Raw genomic sequence first — 24,112 nt, forward strand, 5'->3', positions numbered from 1 at the left:
CCACTCAACCGCAATGCGAGAAATAAAACAATTAATACAGTTGTTTGTTTAGTATGATCAGATCGCCTGCGAGTATCGTTCCAAACAAACGCTGCTACAGCTATCGTAGAAAAAGGAAGGAAGTGCATCAGAGGAGGTTTAATAAGCAGCCGGTGAATAATTATCTGTGATATCAAGATGGTCATACCGTGTGATAGTTACTGGGGGGGGGGGGGGGGGGTTGACTGCCCCCAGAAACTCATCTTTGCGTTAGAGGCGACCAAATGGCTTGTAGGCCTGGTTGGTGGCGTGGCATGGCACTTCGACAACGAAATCGTGGGTCATTACGCTTAATATACAGGACTGTAGGTCAGGTCTAAGCTTTTAGTTACTATCCTATGAGATGCAGTTTGTTATTTGAGGTCGGTAGATCATATGGCAGTCGCCTCCTACATGTAGTCCCAAACTTTGGGCCAAACACTCATAAAGTCTCGCAGAGTCACAGGCATTAAATACAGAAGACACATATAGTCTCGCAGACTCACAGGCATTAAATACAGAAGACACACATAGTCTCGCAGACTCACAGGCATTAAATACAGAAGACACATATAGTCTCACAGACACTCATATCAGCAGATGCAGAGGTATAAAGACACATAAAGTCGCACAGATGCACACATGTTTACTTACCCATGGGCAGTTACATAAACACGCTTAGTGAGTGAGTTGAGTTTTACATTGTTGTTAGCAATATTTCAACAATATCACGGCAGGGTCACCACAAATGGGTTTCACATACTGTACCCATATTAGGAATCGAACCCGGATCTTTTGAATGACGAGAGAAAGAGTTTAACCACGAGGCTACCCTGCACGTGGGCGCAAGTAGTCATATTGCCACAAGCATAGGCTCTCACAGACAATATACACACAGGCACCACACATGTACTTATAGACACACATACCCAGACACCGATGAATACACACAGACACGTACATACACGTACACGTGCACACCCGGGCTAATCTTACAAACAAGAACATACATGGCCCTGGATATTGACTATATGAGAATAGAAACAAAGCTGGGGATTTTTGCTTGATGTAATCATTAAATGTGGGTATCATACATTTAATGCCTCATTTCGTATTCTAGACGAGTAAATGAATATCGGGCTGGCACAATAATCCTTAGAGGAAAAACATGGAATTCTCATTAACATATATCATACAAGTATAATGAAAGTGTGGAAATATATCGACACACAGCTCCGTTGGGACAGCATGCCCCTCGTGGACCGCCAACAGCTGCATTAGTGGTGAGATATATCCACAAAAGTACCTGGGCGCTTGAAGCTATGTAGTAGTAAAACAAAATACTACGTATACTCATTAAAAATGGAACCAGTCTGAAAATACAGCCCCTAAGCAAAAACAATTAAATGAATGTAATTATTTGTGGGCCGCAATGCCCCAATGCTAAATATCCGAAGTGCGGTCGGAACATCGAGAGCGTTGCCGTTGTTAATTGCCGACGAACACAGATGAAGGTACGGTAGTGTTATTCCGTGTCCAGGCGGTAACTGCACCATGTGTTCTCACAGGATGAGGAATCGATAGTTTAATATGTCACTGATTCCCTCCTCGGTTTGAACGCTGAGATCAACACATGCAGCGAGAGAGGTTAACTTTTTGGACTCTGCGGTCGAAATTTATCGCCCGGTAAAGGGGATTCAGATATATGTGAACGACGGTTTGTGTAGAGGAAGGATGCGAATTGCGATATAGCGACTGTAGCGTATCGTGAAGACATGACAAGTTGGAATGTTACAGGGGAGAACGTGATTCGAGCCAGGTAGGTGCAAAATCAGTTTTTCTGTGATCAATGGGCACACCTCCACGTACCTGTTTTCTTGAAAGTTTGCATATCACCGTGTGACAGAATACATTACATTCACTGTTATACGCGCACATCCATGAATGCCTTCATTGTATCATGTACATAGGGTGTTTAGCGTGTATCAGCAAAATATATTCATGATTTTTGAGTAATGAACGTGTAGAAGTGTCTGTAGCATGGTCCTCATGACTGGACGTAAATGACCTCTTTAACAATGTTATACATTCCTCTTTAAATGGTGCCCATGAGTGGCCCTGATTTATGTCAGCAGTTGTGATGTCGACAGGGCATTTATAGGTTTTATAGCTCAAGCGTAATCTAAGCTTCGTTATTTGCTAACTGGAGTATATCTCATGTGTGAGAAAAGATAAAAGTGCAGAAATGCATCATGATAACCCAGATATGAGTCTGTGGGAATGATTGTCGAATGAACAGAGTGGCTTTCATATGTACTGCAAGAATATAGATCTGTCAACCATAGATTAACATGTTCGATGTTTTTTAGAAGATGTCGCATCAAGGACATGTATCAGTCTGTGTGTTTGTCTGTCTGCATTTCCGTTTGTGTGTCTGTTTTTTTCTGATTTGTTTTCCTAGTGTTAGTCTTGCTATATTTCTATCTGTGGGGTTCCGTCTTCCCCCAGCCTGTGAATCTGTCTGTGAAAGAGTTTGTCTCTGACTTCTCTTTTCATATCTGTACTACCGTCTACAATGATATATAATTATTCTGATCTATTACCACGCGTCTTCATTAACCCTCGTTACTCAAACGTTGAATTTACTTAAACCTTGAATTAGAAGACCAATGTATTGTCTGTGATACGTTATGACTATAAGCGTCTCTGCTCACATCACCTCACATGCTCTCGTGTTCGTACCGAGGCACATATATCCGCATCCGTCAAGGTGCCGTTACACGTATGGTGTTAACTCATCACCATAGCAAGTCGTAGTTTGATAAGTACCAAGCGACATAATGAAACGCGGGTTCTCAGGCTGTAAAATATTCTCCATGAAACATTCCATATCCTTTGATCCTGTAGTTACGTTACTCGCCGCATGACGGCTACCACGCTGTCAGGCTAGTTCACTGCTTCTAGCATGTCACGTTGTTAATGAGGCGTCTACGTTTCTGTTAATGACGACGTGGCACACGTCATGATCTCAGCATACCCTGTTCGTTGATTATTTTTTTAAAAATTCAAAGTAGAACTCACTGACTTTATATACTTTATGTAATTACACTTACAGAAGTAGTCTGTCTCGCACTCCCTGAACCACATTATTTTCACTAATGCCTAACCCTCCCTGCAATGCTAAATCCTTAAATGAAGCAAGTCAGATGTCCTCGTAGTATTACTGTTTCCATTCCTAGTTGTCACACGGCTTAGGAGTAGGACTTCTTACCACTGAGAGTACAATTGTCTCGGAACTGAAGACCTACCATACACAGTATGCCAGTTTTGTCTGAGCACATCCGGTTGCAATGCAAGGGCGATAACCCTGCATGTCTTTGCGACGCCTGGCTGCTTGATGTTTTAAAAAAAGATGATCCTATCATTTCAACAAAATAGTATAGGTAATAAATACATTTTAATGTTGGTGGGCATGGTAAATGTAAACATTTGCAGTTGAGCTACTTATGATAGTTCAACTTCAATTGATGTGCTGGGCGCAAACAGACATTACTTCTGGTTCAAGTCGCCCTGAAACTACACCAGCATCACGACGCCTGGTTTGCATGTCAGTGGCCATGGTGATAAAGAGGGGAAAGGAATGTCTGTATGGTATATTTGTTGGTGTGAACTAATCTGGAGGAGTGCATGGTGTCACGTGCCCTCTGACACAATATACACTGGGTCCATGAAGTAGTGCTTATAACTGTGGTTGTTCGACGTTACCAAGGCTTACGTCCAAGGTTCTGGTATACAATTCTCAAGAAATCACATAAGTTTCATTAACTGAGCACAATGCCAATATCTGGTGTAACCTCCGCCAACTGCATTACCCTCCCTGACCTTATCTCTGATCGAGTGTAACAGACATTGACTTCGATGCTGAGGGAATTGCATTTCATTATTGATAGAGAGCTTGTTCCAGTACATCGAGATTTGTACTTGACGTATTCCACTACCCACCATGTTCCATACTTGCACTGTGATCTGGACTCATAGCGGGCCAAGGTAGAGTTGCTACAGTCCCTCGAAGGAAGAGATCACGACGTGGTCTATTATTGTCGTTCACAAAGACAGGACTTCCATAAAGAATGGATGTTTAGCGGATGGCCTTCGAAATGTGGTACAACAACTCAGTCGAGGGTGTCAAAGTTCTACCATTGTCCACTCAGATTTTGTGTGATCGTCACAAGGTCAACATTGCAGTCATGTGAGGGACACCCTACACCATCAACGAACCCTACACCAACAGCGAACCCTACACCATCAACGAGCCCTACACCATCAAGGGACCCTACACAATCAGCGAATCTCGCCAAACAGTATTTGCTAAGACATTCGTTGTGCATGTTGTGCCACACAAGAGTTTCGTAGCAGGGGTACCTTCCCCATGACATCAAATTTCAGTGACTGCGAGTTCCACGGGCCATAGTGGATTAGTGGTTAAAGAGTTCCCTCCTCACGCTGAAAATCCGGGTTCAGTTCCCCACATGGATCTCATGTGTAAAGTCCATTTCTGGTGTTTCGCGCCACGATATTGCTGGAATATTGCTAAAAGTGGCGTAAAACTAAACTCAGTCATTCGAGTTTGACTCGATACTAGCCGTGCTGTTTTGTTGACCATACAAACTAATATATGCATTTACATGACTCTATGAGGGGAAAAAAGATTAGGTGTTCCGATGCCCTTTTCCAAGTGTATATATTTCCGTTTTATTGTTTTCGTGCTTCTGATCAACGCATAAGTAAAACCCTAAAATTGTCTTGTGAGTTTCATGGTCTAAAAAATTATATAGTATAGTCCATTGACAACGAGAAGAAACGTTTCCAAGGCAACAATGTTTTCAAATCAATTTCAACGGTGGGTCATCATACTGTTTCAGCCAAAACGTAATCATTTGAATCCAGTCATGTCAACACTCTTTTCTTCAGCCTCTTGACTGGATGTATTCAGAGACTTTCGCATGCGAACTTCCATTATTCTTTTGTGACGTCACAATAAAACTGACGTTTGCTCCCCGTGACTGATGGCGCAGTTATGTGTGTTCGAAACTAAACGTCAATATTTTATATGATGGACTTTAGTTCAGTATATTTGACATACAAGAACAATTAGAAGGTGTTATCACAAACTAAATACGCGGATGCGTATTCGTTGTATGAAATGTTTACAGATACATTAGGTAATGAATATCAGTGAGGTTGATTATATTGAACTTCTTGTACATCGCAATGACATGTTCAATGTAACGCACAGTGCCTTTGTTAAGTCATACTGTGTGACTCCAATTATTATCTGACATCCTTCGTTTTCATAATGCGTGCTGAAAACCGCCTTTTAATTATGAAGGTGTCTGCACATATTGTACTACCTACATTCATAATAAGCATCCGGGCGTGAATTTTATTGTGGAAACTATTGATGTATATACAGCTAAATACGTGCTTTGTACGAAATGGTTGAATTAAGTAGCCTGGGTGTAGTTGCACTTAAGGTGAGTTATATCATTTGGGGTCAAGTGTGACGGAAGACCATGTCTAATTAATAACTAGAATTACCAAGTGCCGATATGACCACTGTTTTAGTAGTTGATCATCAGCGATCAGGTAGGTGAGATTGTTTGAACAGATGTAATTAATCATTTGCAGATTTGTTTGTTGTTATCCCTGGAACCCATAGAACAGTAAACGTTGAAAGTTTAGGCAGCACTGCATGGAGGATGATTTTGGTGATGTGAGCGACTATAGTTTGCAGCATTTTAGCAAAATGCAAGCAACGTCTTTGTTGGGTAGCCGTGGTGTAAGAGCGTTCTCTTGTCACATTGAAGACCCGAGTTCGATTCCCCACATGGATACAATGTATGAAGCCCATTTCTGGTGTCCCCCGCCGTGATGTTGCTGGAAAATAGCTAAAAGTAGCGTAATACTAAACAGGAATTCGAATCCTGACTTTCGTAGTGACGAGCGAACTCCTTTGCCACTGGAATACCGAACCGTCACAATTTTAGGCTAAAGAACTGGAGTCGTTGAAATTGTATTATTCTTTGAAGCAAAATTACAGACTACTTTCATCGTAGTCGTTGTCAATAGGTCACGTGTTAGTGACGTCATCCAGGTCTAAATAATGTCGGGAAACTCAAGCATCAAACGTACATCAATGGTACCGTCATTTGATGTTAATATCAGCACACGCGCTAATAACATCCTCGCTTAATACAGTAGTATTTACGTTGTTAGTGGTATATTGAACGCAACCTTGCCCCATATATAATAACAACAAAAAAGTGAGAGGTCGTATGTGTGGTCATGAATATTCATGAAGTATCTCATCTACAAAGGACTCCATAATTCACATTGTTCCACTTAAACATGAAATATTAAGCTATTCAATGATTTGCTTTTACGTGACGTATGGTTCTGTGTGAGTCTAATGAAAGCGTAACCAGCTGCTTGCTTTTATATAGCGCTCCTGCAGCCCATAGAGACTTGGGACATAACGTTCATGTATACATCGATAGTTTCCCAACGGATCGGGTATACAAATTCTGTCATGTGGAGATTCAAAACGGGTGTCTTGTAAAATGGGCAACCGTTCTGATTACTGACCACACATGCCTACTCCCACTGTGACCGTTTCATGACGCATGCTACTAACAGCATAAATTATACATAGCTCTAATTGCATTGTATGTATTCACGCCTCCATGCATTTTGTGAACACGTCTGATGAGCCGTCGATCTGCACAGAGTGTACATTATATCTGGAGCGGTAGAGGTTAGTACTTAAATATTCCTCATCTATTAAGAATGGTGGATCACAATGGCTTTGTAAGGTGTTCTTGTTGACAATGCCTCCCAAAACAATTGCTGATGCATTTACAAAAACGTCGACGTTGACGGAGTATTGACGTAAAACAATGACACGGATTCAAATGTTACTGCAGTCAGTACGTTTCATGGGTTGCTAAATACTACTGATTTTGATCTGGGAATTGTGAGGTTGATGGTTCGGGTTAGAGAGACCATTCCATACTGTAATCAGTGCTGAGTGCCGGGTGGACGTCGAAAGGTAGGTGTTTAACGGTTCATTTGGGTTTTGGATTCATAAAGCTCGAAAATTAAGGAGCAATTTAGCTTTAAAAATCATCAAAAGAATATCATAGGTGTTTAACGGATCATTTATGTTTTGGATTCATCAAACTCGATAATTCAGTGGCAATTTAGTTTTAAAGGTGACCGCACAGGACAGTAATCATTATCAATTGATAACCTGGTTACGAGTTACGAGTGGCAATATCTGGTTTTGAGCAGAGGGATGGCACGTCAACGTTTGGCCGAAATGTATCCTTTCCGCAGACTCTCGATTCGTTGTTTTCTTTCCCGGGTTGTTTTCCTTTCGTCTCTCTTGGTTATTGACCGTTTCTACCATACCTCAGTCCTGTTGTCCATGTCCCACCTCTTGGATATGATCCACCCGGAACTTTCGGGTACTTTGAGGCACAACCTGACTATATCATGACGTGAAGCTGTGAAGACGAATGTGACAAAACCAGTAGGCGCTTACGACATAATCTGCAAGGATGGTTATGGTAAAAACAGATTCATAATATCAAGAATCCAAAACGTCACATGATAGCAGAGTTTGGTTTCAAGTTTTGCAACATATACTCAAAGTTAAAAGTTCCTCGACTATCACATTCTAGTACACCGCGTGGCATGGTTGTTATGGAAATAATTTCAAGACCAGACAATAACCAGTCTCGTTTATCTGCCTAAAACATTGGGAGTAGACAACGAAATGTTTGACCCATATGAGTGGGATTTTAGAAGTTGGGAAGTACAACATAGATAAACTTTATGGATAGCAACCCTTTTTTTCTTGAGTGATACGTTTCACATTCCTGCTTGACATCGGTACTAGACTTTGTACCAAAACGTCGCACCCAAGAAATAAAGAAGTTCTTATCCATAAAGTTTGTCTACATTGTGATGAAAATCGTATGAAGGCATCACCGAAATTAAAATCAGTGATAACAGCAGGTATTTCGCTTTCTCCATTTGGTTACAGCAATATAAAATCGGAAAGGAAATTAATTTTATTGATAGACGCATTATTAATTTATACGAAGGGAATTCCTATTTCATCTTATACAAAGTTATCACCCGCGTATATCGCTCATTGCCATAGGTAATCTCCTCGGTGTCGTTCATTACATGTGGGTGTTGTATATCACAACCCTGCAATATGACCTCTGTTTCTGTTCTGATCATGGCTATGTACACACTATGATCATGAATCAACAACAAATTGATTAGAAACACACGTGTCACCACCATATATGCAGGTGTAACGTTACATTACAACGGTTTCTATACAGTCACGTCTTGTGCCTACACCCGGTGTCTCATACGATACTGCGATGTTGGGGAATGCATCACAGTGCCTGCTGGGGACATGATTTTATGTGATCACACAATTTCAACATCTAAGCTAACTCGTTCCACATTCTCCAGTCGAAAATCGACTGCGCTTGGGATCAAGCAGTTGACCTTTGTCGTAGTTTGTCTACAATCAGATCTGATTTGTAGCAAGTTCTCTTATATGATGAAACAATGCTATTCGACATGTTCGTGTCATACTTTATTCCATCTGTCTCCCCGGCAAGTGTGAAACATTTTATCGCGCTAAATTGCATTCCTATTAACGGTGCTATTCTCGCATGTCACGAAACCCGGATGTATATAGCTTTGTGAAAGGATGTACGCGGGACCCGGATGTGGGCGGTATTTTTAATGCTGGTGTGACCTTTGGGTCATTTTGCCATAATTTGCCATGAGAGATAGCCACTTTTAGGTGATTATTTTGGTTGTAATTGGTCAATTTAAAGCATCAGCGCTTAACCATGAAAACTCAGTGTCTAATATCAAAGGAAAGCATGGCCATGTCCTTAGTAAATACTGTAAATATTGTTAATTTGACCGGAGTTCGAAATAAATAAGCTCTATTTAAACTTTAGTTTAGTTAAAACAAACATGTTTCATGTGGGATTAGGTTATAATCCAGACTATGTCCATGTTCTCGACATTGTCAACTGTTTTGCCATCACACCTGTTCGTGACGTTAAGTAACGACTGTTATTACGAATGCCTAACGTACGGTAAGTGCATCAAAGTTCTTGTTTCCAAAGTGAAAGGTTTACTTGTAGGTAATTAACCGAAAATAGACTAGTCACTGGTAGGCCTTTTAGAACGGTTTTATATAATGTTTATCTCTATTGACCCTACAACAGAGCACCGAGTTAGTTTCTTGTATAACTAACTATTCCAGTACCCATAAGCCTCTTCTGGGAGAATGCAGTTTTACTGCGGCTGTACGATTGGGTCGAGAAGCATGTTGACATTATCATGTCGATTTGCTGTCTTACTTACAATTTTTCATCCCTGTGGCTTTTCTCAGGAATCGGTGTTTAAGCGGAATTACAAAAGGTTTTGACTTTTGTTCTGATAAAGCGCGTTTAGGATGCGTGGAACAGGTGAATCAGATACACAGGTGGAACTGAGTTGTACCTCGCTTAGACCTGAGGTCAGTCATAGTTCATGCCGTGAATTACAGGTAGAGAAAATATACGCAACGACACCAACCATGAACCATGTAGTTTACAGATATCTGATTCGTTAGATTTCTGGATATGGATTTCTGGGGACGTGGATGGGGTGAGATCTGCGTGGTTTGGTTCATGGGGCGGATATGTTCTACACCTGCTTTCAGCTCTGTACAGTATTGTTGCAGTTCTTCAATTGGCTTGGCTCTGGGAAATTCTTTCTCTCTCAAACGCGTTTCCTATTTCTGAAAACTGGATATGAAAACCCACATGACCGTAAACATTTCCAGTCTTATGAATGTCATGTATGGTGTAACCAGGATCCAGTGATCGAAAGTTCGAATCTCAGTCCCCCGAAGTGTAGTCCTTTGGTTGCCTACAGTATGCCCATGTTCGTTTATATCGTCTTATTAAAATAATTGATCATGTTAGCAGTACACAGATATATTTAACGCAAATGGCATGATCATTAATCTTCATGCCGATAGCTTCTGCAAAATAAACAATTGAGAATTTGACATTTCCAGAAAACCAACAGGTTCCATTGCAATACCTTGCCCTTTTAAATTTAAAACCCCGAGTGAAGTTGTTTTTGAAAATAGTGAAAATATGCTTATAGGTTGAGTACGCAAATTATAAAGTTTTGAATTAGTTTGAAACAAATGTAATTTGGTCTAGCTGTTTCATATTTCATATGTTGTTGTAATGTTGATTCTGTGTGACATTCTGTCGAAGAAAAAAACCTGAGGATTTTAAGGGATTCTAGATCTAAAGCATCCTAACTCACTGAACAAATTTCTGCTAAATATGTATTCATTAGCTCAATACCGGCACCAGTGATACCACGGCATAGGTGAGCTTCGGGGATAATACAGTCTTGAAGTATTTTGACATTAACACAGGTGTTAGCTTTTAACTACATGTAGACGTTTTAAAAATATAATAATATCATTAATTTGATGACGTCAGGCTCCGTGCAGCTGTTCTCTAAAAATGAATGAACTAATACGTAACGTAAACAGGCTTTGAAGATTCGACATTTCATAATTCCGTGTCTTCAGTATGGTGGATGTTTTCCCAATGGTGGCGGATGTTTTCCCATTGGTCCATTGGATGAATCCAGCATTATAATGACCTTTACAGCGCCAACTAAAATGAACTCCGATTCCCGTCACGACGTCTGGTCATCCCTCACTGACACGCCACGTTACAGAGGATACGTTTTGGATATAACAACACACCTGCTCGCTGGTACATATGGCCTCCTTTAAATAACTGTCTGTCACAGAGCAAAGTCAGATATGTATGTTAATTATCTACTAATAATATCTAAAAATGATGGCACACGTGATCTTTAGCAAAAACGATGACGAAATTTCACTCGTTTAGTTGCAACAGTGGCCATTAGGCTGAGTAGTTGCTGTTAAGGGGGTCGGGAGGAGGACATGGTGAAAGCATTTTCCTGTGATTTGAAAAGTGTGATCTGTTCAGAAAACATAACAAATGGTGCATGTTGAACGTGTGTGTTTTAACTGCCCAAACTGTAGATAAGGTATTTCATAGTTACAAGTATGAGTGTGTGACAGATAGATATATGACAGATAGATCTATGACAGATAGATAGATAATGGAGGTAATGGAGACTGGCTGGAAATAACAAAGAGCATATACTTAGGCAGATTCACTCACATTATTCAGCTCACTCAGACGTGGGTATGAATCATATACCGTGTTTGATACAATGGGTCAAATATAATCACGTGCTTGATAACGTGTTAGAATCTACTCCGAAACGTCGCTCTCACTGTTACAAAGAAGTTGTTCATCCATATATTGTTATCCTTCCTTAAATATAAGTGTCCATGCAGGATGCCGGCCCATGATGTGTCACGTCATCCCATTACGCATATGAACAATAAGCATGCATATCCAGCGTTCGAAATAACCCCCTGCCCGGAGGCCCATCGCCAGTTGTTGTATTGGGCCGGCAGTTTCAAATTTGTGCAGGCACTTATGGCCTTCAGTAATTTATCTGTCAATTATTTTACCACTGGAATGTTTACACGTTTTTCTTTATTAACGTTCTAGAAACATCCAAGATCCCTCATGTAATGATAACTTACAACTCAATTCCGGGTATTTCTTTTGCGTGGGGTTGTCAACACCAGTTAAACAAATAAAAACTCTGTGTGCCATAGGATTCGCTTGATTTTGTGGAAACAGTGTGAAACTGTGAACAATGTAGTCAGTTTTGTTGGCCTGCAGATTTCATTCAGGGCTCGTAGATTTTAAAGGCCTGCAGGTGGCAGTAGGCCCTGATAAGTATTGCAAACACTGTCCATATATTACGTCAAACATTTTCGAATTAATTCTTTTACTTCATACATACAGAGAATATCCATCATATATCTTTAAAACCCCGGGCAACAGATCCTCGCCGACGTTCCGTAGACTCTGTGGGTCCGAGGGACGGGGGATAAAGTAACAGATAGCAAGGGTGGGTTGATAGAGGACCCGCTGACTAACAGCGATAAAACCATTCCATAAACAGGATGAAAGTTCAACGCCTCCACTGCAGATTCTATGGAGCATAAAGGCATAATAGCCATGAATATTATATGACTGGATCATTACTGATTGTAATCGGCAGATACCGGGTGTCCGCGAGAATATGAGACTGCTCTGCCCAAACACAGGTTGGCAATATTTATGTCGAGTTCAACGATGTATTTAATTGCCTACCACAAATACCAATGTGTTATTGAAAGATTGTTGAATCTTCAACAAAAGGCAGTCTCTTAAAACAGTAACCATTGTTAAAGATATCCCCTCTTTTCAAACTGATTATAGGCCAGTGGTCCGACACCCTCTAAAGGAGAGTAGACATCATATTCTGGAGTTGCCGGATGAAAAACAGAACCTTGTAAAACATCTAATTTTCCACATAAACATAGAGTGTCTTTGGATTAACCCTCCAAATAAAGAAAGGCATAACTAGTATTCCTCTGTTCAAAGGGCGTCACTTTAACGGAATTTCACCCGTGAAGATCGGGGTTAAAATTGGTCTTCAGCAGCCCATGCTTGTCGTAGAAGGCGATTAACGGGATGTGGTTGACATCATGCTGTTGGTCACTGGTTTGTTTGGTTCAGACTCGATTTTTACAAAGCACCGTCATATAGCTGAAATATTGCTGAGTGTGGCGTAAAACTAAACTCACTCACGCATTGTCGGAATTACGAATTACTGAAATGACGAAAACATGAGGATCTTCCTTATTATATGATAAGTCTATGGCCACTGCGTCTACAAGCACGGTTTGCGGAAGACCAGTTCTTACCCAGGGACACTTTTAACATAACGATCGTAGCGTTAACTTATCTGCAACTGTTATATTTAACAGTCCTGGCTACAGCCGTTGTGTGTTACGGTGTCCTGAGATATTCGTGTGACTCACTAACAGAGATAGAACTTTTGAACACAGGTGTTATTATTGTCGTCTAGAAGGTTTGTTTTCTTCCACCTTATAAGAAAGTACTGGTGTATCCGATGATAGTAATGTTTGGACAAAGTTTAGGTTCTGCTAGACACTTCTCTGTTATGTCTGAAATAGCCTTAGCCACTATCATACAGGCCTCCAAATGGGCGGGGGTCTGCAAAAAAATATACTTAGGTATTCAGTTCAATAACAGTATAAAGGAAGTCACTTATTGATACGGCTTCTTTTACCTAAATAGTTCTAATAGCAGTTATAGGATTACAGAGCACCCTCATACCTATTTACACTTACACATCACAGTGCTTGGGGGATGACTATTTGCTCCGATACAAATATTGACATTTGCAATAGAGGTGAAGCACTTCAGCTACTGAGAACAGGTTCCAAAATGCCTTAGAGCTGTTTTTCCTTTACATAATCGTAGACAATCATTAAATGCATGGGACAGACAATCACTGTTTTCTGAAAAAACACGAGAAACACCTTCAGGAATTACGGCCTAGATTTTCGACGCTCTCTTAGTGCTAAGATCGTAACTTAATGATTATTTATGACACCTATGACTATCTTAACGCTAAAGAAAATCTAGGCTCTGGATTATATTTCCAGCAGAGCTCCGAACATGTGTGGGATTTTAGAAGGCACCGTGGTGATTTAAGAGAAATAGTTGCATCCACGAGCCCCCACGTTGAAATCAATCTAAAAAGGACTTTGGTGTAGAAGTGTGCACAAGTAACACATTCAGCATGATCATTCTAAACATGTGTAGGAGGCTGGTCAAACGTCGCAGCTGACAGATTCAGATATCTGACGGCTGAGACAGGAAAGTAATGGAACATCCAAACTGGTGTGATGGTTACTAGAATCGCTAAGGTAACCGTTATTCTGTGCATCCTCCGAACGCATGTGTACAACGCTAAATGTATACAGATGGCATTCAACAGGAGAATTACATACAATACACAAACTTCTCATATTGGTCGTAGACGACATATAGTAATAATAATTATTATTATTTTATTCTTTTGGATGCATATTATAGCTGTGTGCTGTAATTTGGATAATGTCAGTCCGTCAGTGTGAAGTGTCAATTCGGACTAAAATGAAACTGAATTATTTATGTGCCTAACCTCAGTATCGTAGAGGTTGAGTTTTGTCAGCAAGAAAGACGTTCTTGAAGGCGTCTGACCCCGTCCTCTTAGCATTATTCCCGGGTGGAACGCTTAAGACGACTTTTTATGATGCAATGAGTTGCGCCAGGATCCGCTGACCCTTGTCTGACAGCACCATACTGTTCACATTGGCTTGTCCCTCAAGATTGAGCTGGCACTTTCATGTAACTATAAAAATGTTCATTGCAGCGTAAAGCCCACCATACCGTCTTCATGAAACATAAGTCTTCGTCACATTAGGCGCCGTTTGGAGTTGTGACTTGTACTGATTCATTTCTAGTCATGGGTATAGCATACAACGTGCTGTTATAATTTAAGAGCGACGGGCCCAGTACAAATCCTATTTGCGCCCAACACGAGTATAGCGTATAATCTTAGTCGCGAGTTATCACCACTATTGTGATTCAACTACAGCTTACCGTGTTATTAACCTATACCCCGTATTATTTGTGCAGACGGTCTGTCAGTATAGGACTGGAACAGTGTAATTACTGAATCCTGAATCACGGTTCTTATCGCGCCATTCATTATCTTGACAAAACCCCAATATTTCCCGATCATTATTCAACATTGTAAATCATACAGACAAACAGTCTCCATACTGTGAGTAATGGAAGGAAAATTATCACGCACATTGATTCATATCAGAACTAGTGATTGAGCTAAAATCATTTATCTTGCATCGATATAACTTTGTCATTTTGGTAGTTTGATACAGCTGTTTATCCTAGGAAATGTGTTTGTCTCAGACTATGGGCCACGTACATATTTCCATACTTATGATAATAATTCCACATTAAACTCTCTGCTAAACTCGGATTGTACAGTCTCTACTGTTCGGTAGGTATGTGTTGATGAATCACAATCCATCATGTGTTGATGAACCACAATCCATTATGTGTTGATGAATCACAATCCATCATGTGTTGATGAACCACAATCCATTATGTGTTGATGAACCACAATCCATTATGTGTTGATGAACCACAATCCATTATGTGTTGATGATCCACAATCCAAATTTTGTAAAGGTTCAGCAGTGACAACCATAAACCGTTGTGAAAGCAATAACACAACCTTGAATGGTATAACTTTAAACGTTCATATTTTACACATATTTAACACACCTTACGCAAGAGAATAAGATTTTACATTTTTGAAGGTGAGTTAAGGTAGAGAGTTCAAAATGTCCTTGAACGTGTGATGGTGACTGATTTGTTTATTCCATAAAGGATGGGCGTGCTCGTGAGTTATTAGATTAACGTGCTTTTTAATCACAAGATGCAATGATTAATTACAACCAGGTGATTTATTACATGAATATATTTGTGCATGGGCTAAGTATAAGAAAATGTCAAATGTGATAAGATTACATGTAAATGCAGTTACAAAGACTAGTTTACCCAACTAAGTGCAGCATCTTACATACGAATACTTGAAACCACCGGATTTGAAGATTGAAAACGGATTCTCGCAGCTTTGCCCCTGCAATAGAAGTTTCAGTTTGGACGCAACATACTTTCTCGGGGGTAAGAATGATTGACTTCTCTGACTGTGCTATCAGAAACAATGACAAGGGCAATCCATTGTGTGAGCACTTTCAGTAATTGCTAACCAAGTTACACGCAGCACCTGTTTAAGGGTAGATTCACTTTAGCATGAACGATGAGCGTGGAATAACTGTGAAATCCTAACAGTAATGTTCGATATTTACACTCATAGATTGCTTTTTAGTTTGATCAGAAACACATATTAAAGGTTGGTGGAAATATATATCTATATTTTTTCATAGATATTCATGATATTCAGGACGTAAAATCTTGAATCACTGTGAATAGTTTCAAACCATGAGTACTTTTATTAGATTGTAATACACTAAAGGATTCAGCAAGAGGGGACGACAATGGATGACTTATTTGACACCGCGTTACACAGTTATTAAAATATACGAGGTCTCACAGATGACCGTTTATTTCTAGAATTGATGATGATTGATCTTCTTGGTGCATCTACAATGATCGTTGAATACAGTTTTCCAGCGCAATAGAATTAACACACACTTTCCACGAACATCAGCCACGAAGGCAAACAATAGCTGCGTACTATATTCTTCTTGTTCTGGCTTCTCAGAATTCAACACAAAGCTTGACAGAGAACTGGATTGAATGTATTGTTAACACTCGATCAAAAAGTCTATCATAATGGCTTTAGTCGTGCTCTGATGTGTAAATATATACATCGCTATAATGAAATACCAGGCAAACAAACCATGAAATCAATGATTGTAAGAAACACTCATGAAAGTAGAGGTTATTGATCACTCTGTCGCGTAGGTATATGTGAGTAAATGTATTTTTATGACTTGAAAGCAGTTTTAAGGAGGAATTCAACACAGTGAAATGTTTTTGCATATGGTCATCTCTACCCGATATAGCCACTATTGTATTCTTCATTCACTTCCACCCTGATGCCGGAGTACAACTCACGTCAAGCAATCAGTGTACCTTTTTAGGAGTGCTTCACATCTGATTCTGCCAAAGCCATTTGGCGACAAATGTAAACAATGGCTTATTCAACCATATGTCTTCAAGTCATCAGTGTGTTAGTTTTACCATCAAGGAATCAATAGATAACCGGACTTTGACGAGATTCATTATTTATAGACCCTGGCACAATGACAGATTAACAGAACTGATATATAGCTGAACAGTTTCTGATGTCGGGGTGCAAATACAAGGAAAGTGCTTCTGTGAAGGGCAAAATGAATCATGACCCACTTCTCCACATGTGCAGCCTTGCGTATGTGTCAATATAAGAATGCATTAATACAACTGATAATTAATTAATAGTTTATATATTGAGGGGCCGGTGTAAGAACAGCGAGTTTATTCCAACCGGTGTCACGTCCAACGACCTGTAGTAACTATGGCAATATTGCCGCAATGAAAGTATTATGTTTCCGTCTTGCATAGTTCAAAGTTATAGTTGATCTTACAACTCACTGACTCTTGGCCTCGATGAATTCCAGTCAAAACAGTAACCTTCAACATTTGCATTCATTAGTGTGGTAGTAACTTTATGACATTATGTGAAGAGCTAGGCACAAAAAGTGTCTGGCAGTTTACTATATACGACTGTAAGTCATATCAAGAGGAGAGGGGCTCTTTTGCGAATGTACAATTTGTGTCAGGCAAAAATCCGAACCAAATACGTTTTTTTCCAGATGTACATGGAATGGAATGCGCTCTACAAGTGGGTGAATGTTTCAACTATGACACCATGAGGGACTCTCATGTCTCGAATAATAACACTGTGTTAAAACAGCGATATACTCATTTTACTGTATGAATTATGCTGCAAATATTTGCTGGAGAAACTGTTTCAGTAGGTTTGCATTCCTAAAGATAAAAAGAAAACGTTTGCCCAAAGTATTTAAGCCTCTTGGTATAGATGTCATTATGGGTAAAGGATATATCTGGAAAATATAGTTTCACCATATTTTATTCGTGCTTTCTAAAATGTCGAATTTATACGTCTCAGTTTTGAAATGTCCAAATTAACGATATCATCTTCAAATATCTATAGAAGTCATGGTATATGTTACACATTTTAGAATGAACTCTATGCAATTTACATACAAAATGAACATTTCTGACGATATGATACAGTTCAAGAAACTTAGATGTGCGTTTCCACTCTATTCATGTTTAAATTAATGGTAAACAATTCTAGTTGTGTAAGTCTCATTACCTACTGTTCTTGACCTACGTCTTGCTGGCCTCCAAGTTCATCGTTACCTACAGTCTTAAAGAACCGAAATCAGATTCGGTATTTGCTAATCATGAATATCAACAGGGCTGGAATACCACAGGAACGCATTATTAAGAATGAGCTATGCATTTATAACACAAAGCTGAAAAACAGTCAGAGACGTGTATGTTTCGATCCAGTCTGGAAGGTGGTTGTTGACCATATCGATTAGGCATTATAGTTATTACTGATATACAAGAGTGGTGTTGCGTGTTTGGAAATGACCAATCGGTTGATGCGTCATGCCCCACGTGGGCTCATTGTCTACTGTTTACACTGGTAATTCAGCAGAGGAAGTACAATAGATGAAGTGAACTGACAAAGGTGATATGTACGTGATGCAAGTAATCGTGATAACTTTGATCAAGACAAGGAAGCCAGTGCATGTGGGTCACTAGTTGAGGATAAATCTATGTGGGGTGATCCGATACAACCCGAGTGTACCGATCCAGCCTCCATGAACAGTGTTATAGACCTATCACGGGGTGTCATCTGAGGATGAATCTCGATCCTATGGTGATCAGATACACTCCGAGTGTTCCAGGCCAACCTCTGTGAACAGTGTTTCAGACCTATCAGCTGGATGTGGGAAGAAACCACACTGTGATGTTTGTCCCTGATCTTTGCCGTTTAGATGTAAACATTGAACACAGTGTTGACTAACAGAACATTATACTGAAGCTTAAATCATGTAATACACGGATATAACCCTGTGCAACGAATTTAGACGTCAGGCGCGTTGCAAGCCATATTTTCCCGCGTAAGCCGAAAGCTTTAAATTTGAATAACATTGAAGGCTTACCTCTGTAGCAAGAATCATGCGTAAGCCAAGGCTGTCTTATTATAGTAGCTACGCCCCTGGACGCCATGATTTGTGGTCACACTGACACCAACAATCGCAGTAAGACTGACTGTGACTGGATCCAGTGTTCAGGCTCGCTGACGTGCCTGGATTATGGCATCGTAATCCAGTTGAGGAAATCGATGCTCATGATGTTCATCACTTCATCAATGTATTGCCTGGTTCAAATTCGAATGTTTAACAAAGGCTGTTATATAATTATGTAGCTAGAATATTGCTGAGCATAATTTTAAAGAATAAATAAACATCAACGACAGCTACTGCGTGAATTACTATTTACACGCATGACTTTCAGCTTAGATTCAACCTCCAACACAATAATATACAGTGCTCCCGCAAGTGATGTAAGGTCGGAGAAGAAGCACGGCACTATCACTGACACGTGCAATACGCACTGGCAATATATACACTGTTGAGAGCGGAAACCCCAAACCACATCTGGGATGCATGTATTTCAGTTTTATTTGAAAATTTGCTGTTCATGTACAAGGTCATTATATAGGCATTTGTGACATTGCTTGTTCGCTGTTTCGGGTTGGTTGTCAGAAAGCGTTATTCATTTTCAAAGCTGAGCTGACGTTATCATTTACAGATTTACTATTTGAGCTCAAAACCTTTTCGGCTGAAACATTCTGTTATTTTTCCACCATAAAGTCCTTTATCAATTCATATTAATGCCATACGATATGATATTATAACACTATACAGAGCGTTAAGGTCAGAAAATAACCAGACTCGATTATCCGCCGAAAAAGGTTTCATGCACGTTAAAGGGCAAAGTATTGAAAATCATATGGCTGGATCACTGAAAATCAATGATGACATCCCGTATTGAATAAGTATGAATAACCATGTTCTACCCTACGTACAAGAAAATATGTTCTGTTTTCATTTCATTCCGGCGTCACTGCGAATCTTGGCAAATGTATACACAATGTTAAAAAGCGTAATGTCATGTAACGTTATTTGTTACCAATTCAGTCTTCGTCTTTGGGAAAAGTGATGTGTGTGCTCAAGGGCCGTGTCGTCATGATTTACCACCTGAGTACAAACATGTTTATTTAAATTCAAAACATAATTTGTGGCTACCTTTGCCAAGTGCTGCGTTTTTATAGGGATATGGCCGTAAATGTAAATAGTACACGCCATGTTGTAATTAGGGGTGTTTCGGGCAAAATAGCTTTTAGAACCAATAAACTTGTCCTCTGTGGAGGCATTTCAGCTGTTTCGTATATTTACAGATTCGTTAATCACAAGAACACTCAGCTTACAATAACACAACCTGCATGTGGAACTCTATCATATCTCGACTTAGAAAAGAGAAGGATGGCTGTTTACTTCATGCAGTCAGACATACATGTGAAAAACAAAACGTATCTTCAAGAACAAACGAGAACAGTCATTTTGAATTATGGAATACAGCTTATAGTTTACATACTTCTAAATATCCTTGATAACTTGTGATCAAGATGCACGCGTGGTGCAAGGCTGGTCTGAAGAGAACAAGACCCGTCATGGTCAAAACCCAATGCTACATCATCATTCACGTTGTAATATAGATGTATGAACTCACTCACACCCGATAACAGCTAGTTTACTGGCAGTTATACGGTAAACGGCATTCATTACTATCAAATGGCAATATTTGGTGTGTTTAATGTGCGGACACACAGCAGAAATCAATAACCCGTGTCAGGATATATCAGTGGATATTGCCGATCGTTCCAGTTCATTAATACTATATTTCTCTTTCTCTAAGCAACAGAACATATTTGGAAAGAATGAATACTGGTTATAATTGTTCAAATTGTGTAAGTCCTTTGATTCCTTGATTTTACTTGATGTCGTCACATACGTAATAGCGGATTGGCGTAATGGCGACCCGCATGTATTCCATGTTGTGGGAAGACATATAATGTCTGGACATGAACGAGGTTTAATCAAGTACACCAGAGTTAATGAAGTAAAACCAACAAAGCACATTGATGAAACCATTGATTCTCCTATAAAACAGATTCCATAAATATTTTCACACTGAATGGCATCTGTATGGTTTATGGAACTGTGCTGGAATGTTTTTCAAGAAGAGAATCAGCCCTCAGTGTTTCCAGCAATCCCATTTGGAACTAGATTTGGGAACACCCAATATCATATCATTCATGCAAATCATGATTTTTTTTAAAAAATAAGGCGGTTTAACAACCCGTTCAACTTTAACCTTTTCATAGAAATGTTTCCTAATCACGCTCATCTAAAGAACACAGTGTCGACGTTTACCGAGCCGGATACAATCTGTCTCAGTTCCGGTAAACTATACGACCTATCCACTGCATAAACAGAGTGAGGGTATTCCTATTGAGGAAGGTCACTGTGACACGAGGTGGTACTGACATCCCCTCCCCCAATAACCCCTCAGGGTAAACATGACAGGTTTGTTATGGGCGTGTATTTCAAATCTTGTCTTTTACATGGAAATACGTTGTTCTGTACCAGGACCTTCGGTATTAGAAATCCTCCCCCGCATTTGATTGCATGTTTATAAACTTCCTGTCCATAATAAAGTTGGTAATGCACAGATTTCCACCAGACTCCGTAGTTTGTGCTTAAATTGGTTGTTAGTGTGTGCGAAGTGAGCTTTGTGGAAGCCAGTGGTATATACTAAATGGGATGGTTCGCCCCCTACTACGCTCCCAGGATAGAAAATGGAGTTTAAGTTTCATCGAGTTTATAAAATTAAGACTACTTTACTACACATTGCTGACCAAACGGATTTTGCCTGGATATAACGCTTTCTTCCTCGGAAACGAGGTTGTGGTTGAAGTGACAATATTATCGTAAGTAATATTATATTGACCCCAAGAGTGAAAGTGTTATGTTATAAGCAATGTCATGTAAAATCCTAATGTCCATCAATAAAATACACATTTTGCTACCAGTAGAAAGTAATTTTGATTTTGTAAGTCGGTGAAAACAAAATTAAATAGTATTCATCCTCAGACAGGGCGCCGCCATTTTTGAAAATCCTGAAGTCACGGGCTAAAGTCCGTTAGAATTAATGAGATTATGATTTGTTCTCATCAAGTTAGAAAATCAAAACTACTTTTTACTTGTAGTTAAAGATGCATTTGAATCATGGCCACAAAACCTTTAAGATAAGGACTTCTTCCAAGGAAGCAAGGTAGGGGTCGAAGTGACATGTATATTGCAAGCAATGTTATATTGACCTCCACCTCACTTCCAAGAGTGAAATTGTTATCTTATAAGCAATGTCATGCAACATCCTATTGTCCATCAATAAAATACATATTTTACTACCAGTAGAAAGTAATTGTCCTTTTGTAAGTCGGTGAAAACAAACTAAAATAGCATTCACCCCAAGACAGAGCGCTGCCATTTATGAAAATCGTGAAGTCAAATCCATTTGAATTAATGAGATTAGGTATGGTTTGTTCTCATCACGTTAGAAAATCAAAACTACTTAAATATCTATTTGAATCATTACCAAAAGGAGTTTGCATGACACAACCTGTAACATAACCTAAGCGAGGTCGGGGTCGAAGTGAAAATACTGCGTGATAAATTTCTTCACTTGTTAAATTTACTTGGTTTGTAGCGTTCACTCACCAGTATGTAGACACTTGTCAATATACGTCTTTATACTTTATACTTAATCCTAATTACTTTATAATCATACTTGTATGCATTTTGAAAAAGAAGCGATCTGCGAATGTATAACAGGAATGTAATATGTAGAGATTTCATAGTTTTCTTATATGAATCATAATTCGCACGCACACCCTCGTGCATGTCGTGTGCATCGTTACACTTAACGACGAAAACAATGATTCTGCTGAAAGCTACGACAACTTATTAAAAACAAAAATGCAAATATTAAAATTAGAGTTATAGGAGCAATGTCAGGCTATTACCTTCATCGAGGAATGTATCCATCAATATCCACAAAAACGAGTGATATATAATTCATCTGCGGATTTCCCAAGTGATGTGACTTTTAACAGTCTAATATACGAAAACGTGATGTATCGTTTCAGGTTTTTCACATGGCTGTATAGTTTCATTGGTTACCCAAGATAGCACACCTGGCAAGTAATTGCATAATGTGCGTCATACTTTTTATAAAGTTATTTCGTCAGCCAATAATGAGTAATCAATGTATTGGCGGTTAATCCTTTGAAAGAAGGGTGTTGTTTTACATAGACACAGACACGACAGACTGTATTCAGTATAGATTAGTAAATGTACATACATAAACTCTACCTTTATACAAATCCCCCATTTAAATCCCCACAAAACTAATTAATCAGTCAGCGTGTTATCGGTTAATACTTTGATCGATCCAGACAAAAGAAATCCTAAATGGGGGCCTTTGTCGGGTAATCTAAGTGGCGTTACCACTAATTATTTACCTGTTATAAATTCATTAACTGAGTATCAAGTGAATCATAACAAATGACGTGTCGGTTTATACCACCTAACACGGATTACAACCTTGCGACATCAAGTGATTTTGACAGAATCGTCTATGAAAACAAGGGTTGTAACTCCAAAACTAGGCGAAGCAGGAGACAAACCTAAATGATAGTAGATTGTGAGAACATATAGCTTTCATTTTTCTCCACAGCTTTCGCGATTTCAGGTTTGTACAAACCTGTAAACGAAATAGTTTAACCCCTGAAATGTAGATTAATACTGCACAGACCCTCATTTCTATACCCACTATTACGTCACGGAGACGCGCCGCTCTGATTGGTTGAAATTACGTTTGCGGCTGAGAATTGTGCACTGTTGAGAAAAAGGTCGATTTAAGGTAATTAAAGATCGAAATGAGCAGTTTTAATCACGGGGTTTCATTTATAACGATGTGAGCAAGTGATTTTGCATTTGTACCCTATTAGAGTATATGTGACCTTTATTGTAGTGTCAACTGATGTGGACATATGTGCACCAGATACGAAAACTAAGTTTGAAAGTTTAACACCATGTAAAATGACGTTTGTTTGAACTCAGTACGCGTGATTGTATTTTTTTAAACTTGATACTAAATTCAAACTTATCATGTGGACAAGCATTTAAGCAGACCGCTAAATGCAA

General features: G+C 39.4%; 1 protein-coding gene across 1 annotated transcript in view; it reads left to right on the top strand.

Annotated features, from left to right (window-relative positions):
• The first annotated feature begins 1,605 nt into the window (after positions 1-1,605).
• Positions 1,606-24,112, top strand: part of LOC137274571 (glutamate receptor ionotropic, kainate 2-like) — a 78,080-nt gene continuing 55,573 nt past the window's right edge. Inside the window, exon 1 of the mRNA XM_067807831.1 lies at positions 1,606-1,837. The gene's annotated coding sequence lies outside the window, so the exon portion shown is untranslated. The remainder of the gene's footprint in view (positions 1,838-24,112) is intronic.

This window comes from Haliotis asinina, chromosome 2 (assembly GCF_037392515.1).
Source record: "Haliotis asinina isolate JCU_RB_2024 chromosome 2, JCU_Hal_asi_v2, whole genome shotgun sequence".
NCBI lineage: Eukaryota > Metazoa > Mollusca > Gastropoda > Lepetellida > Haliotidae > Haliotis > Haliotis asinina.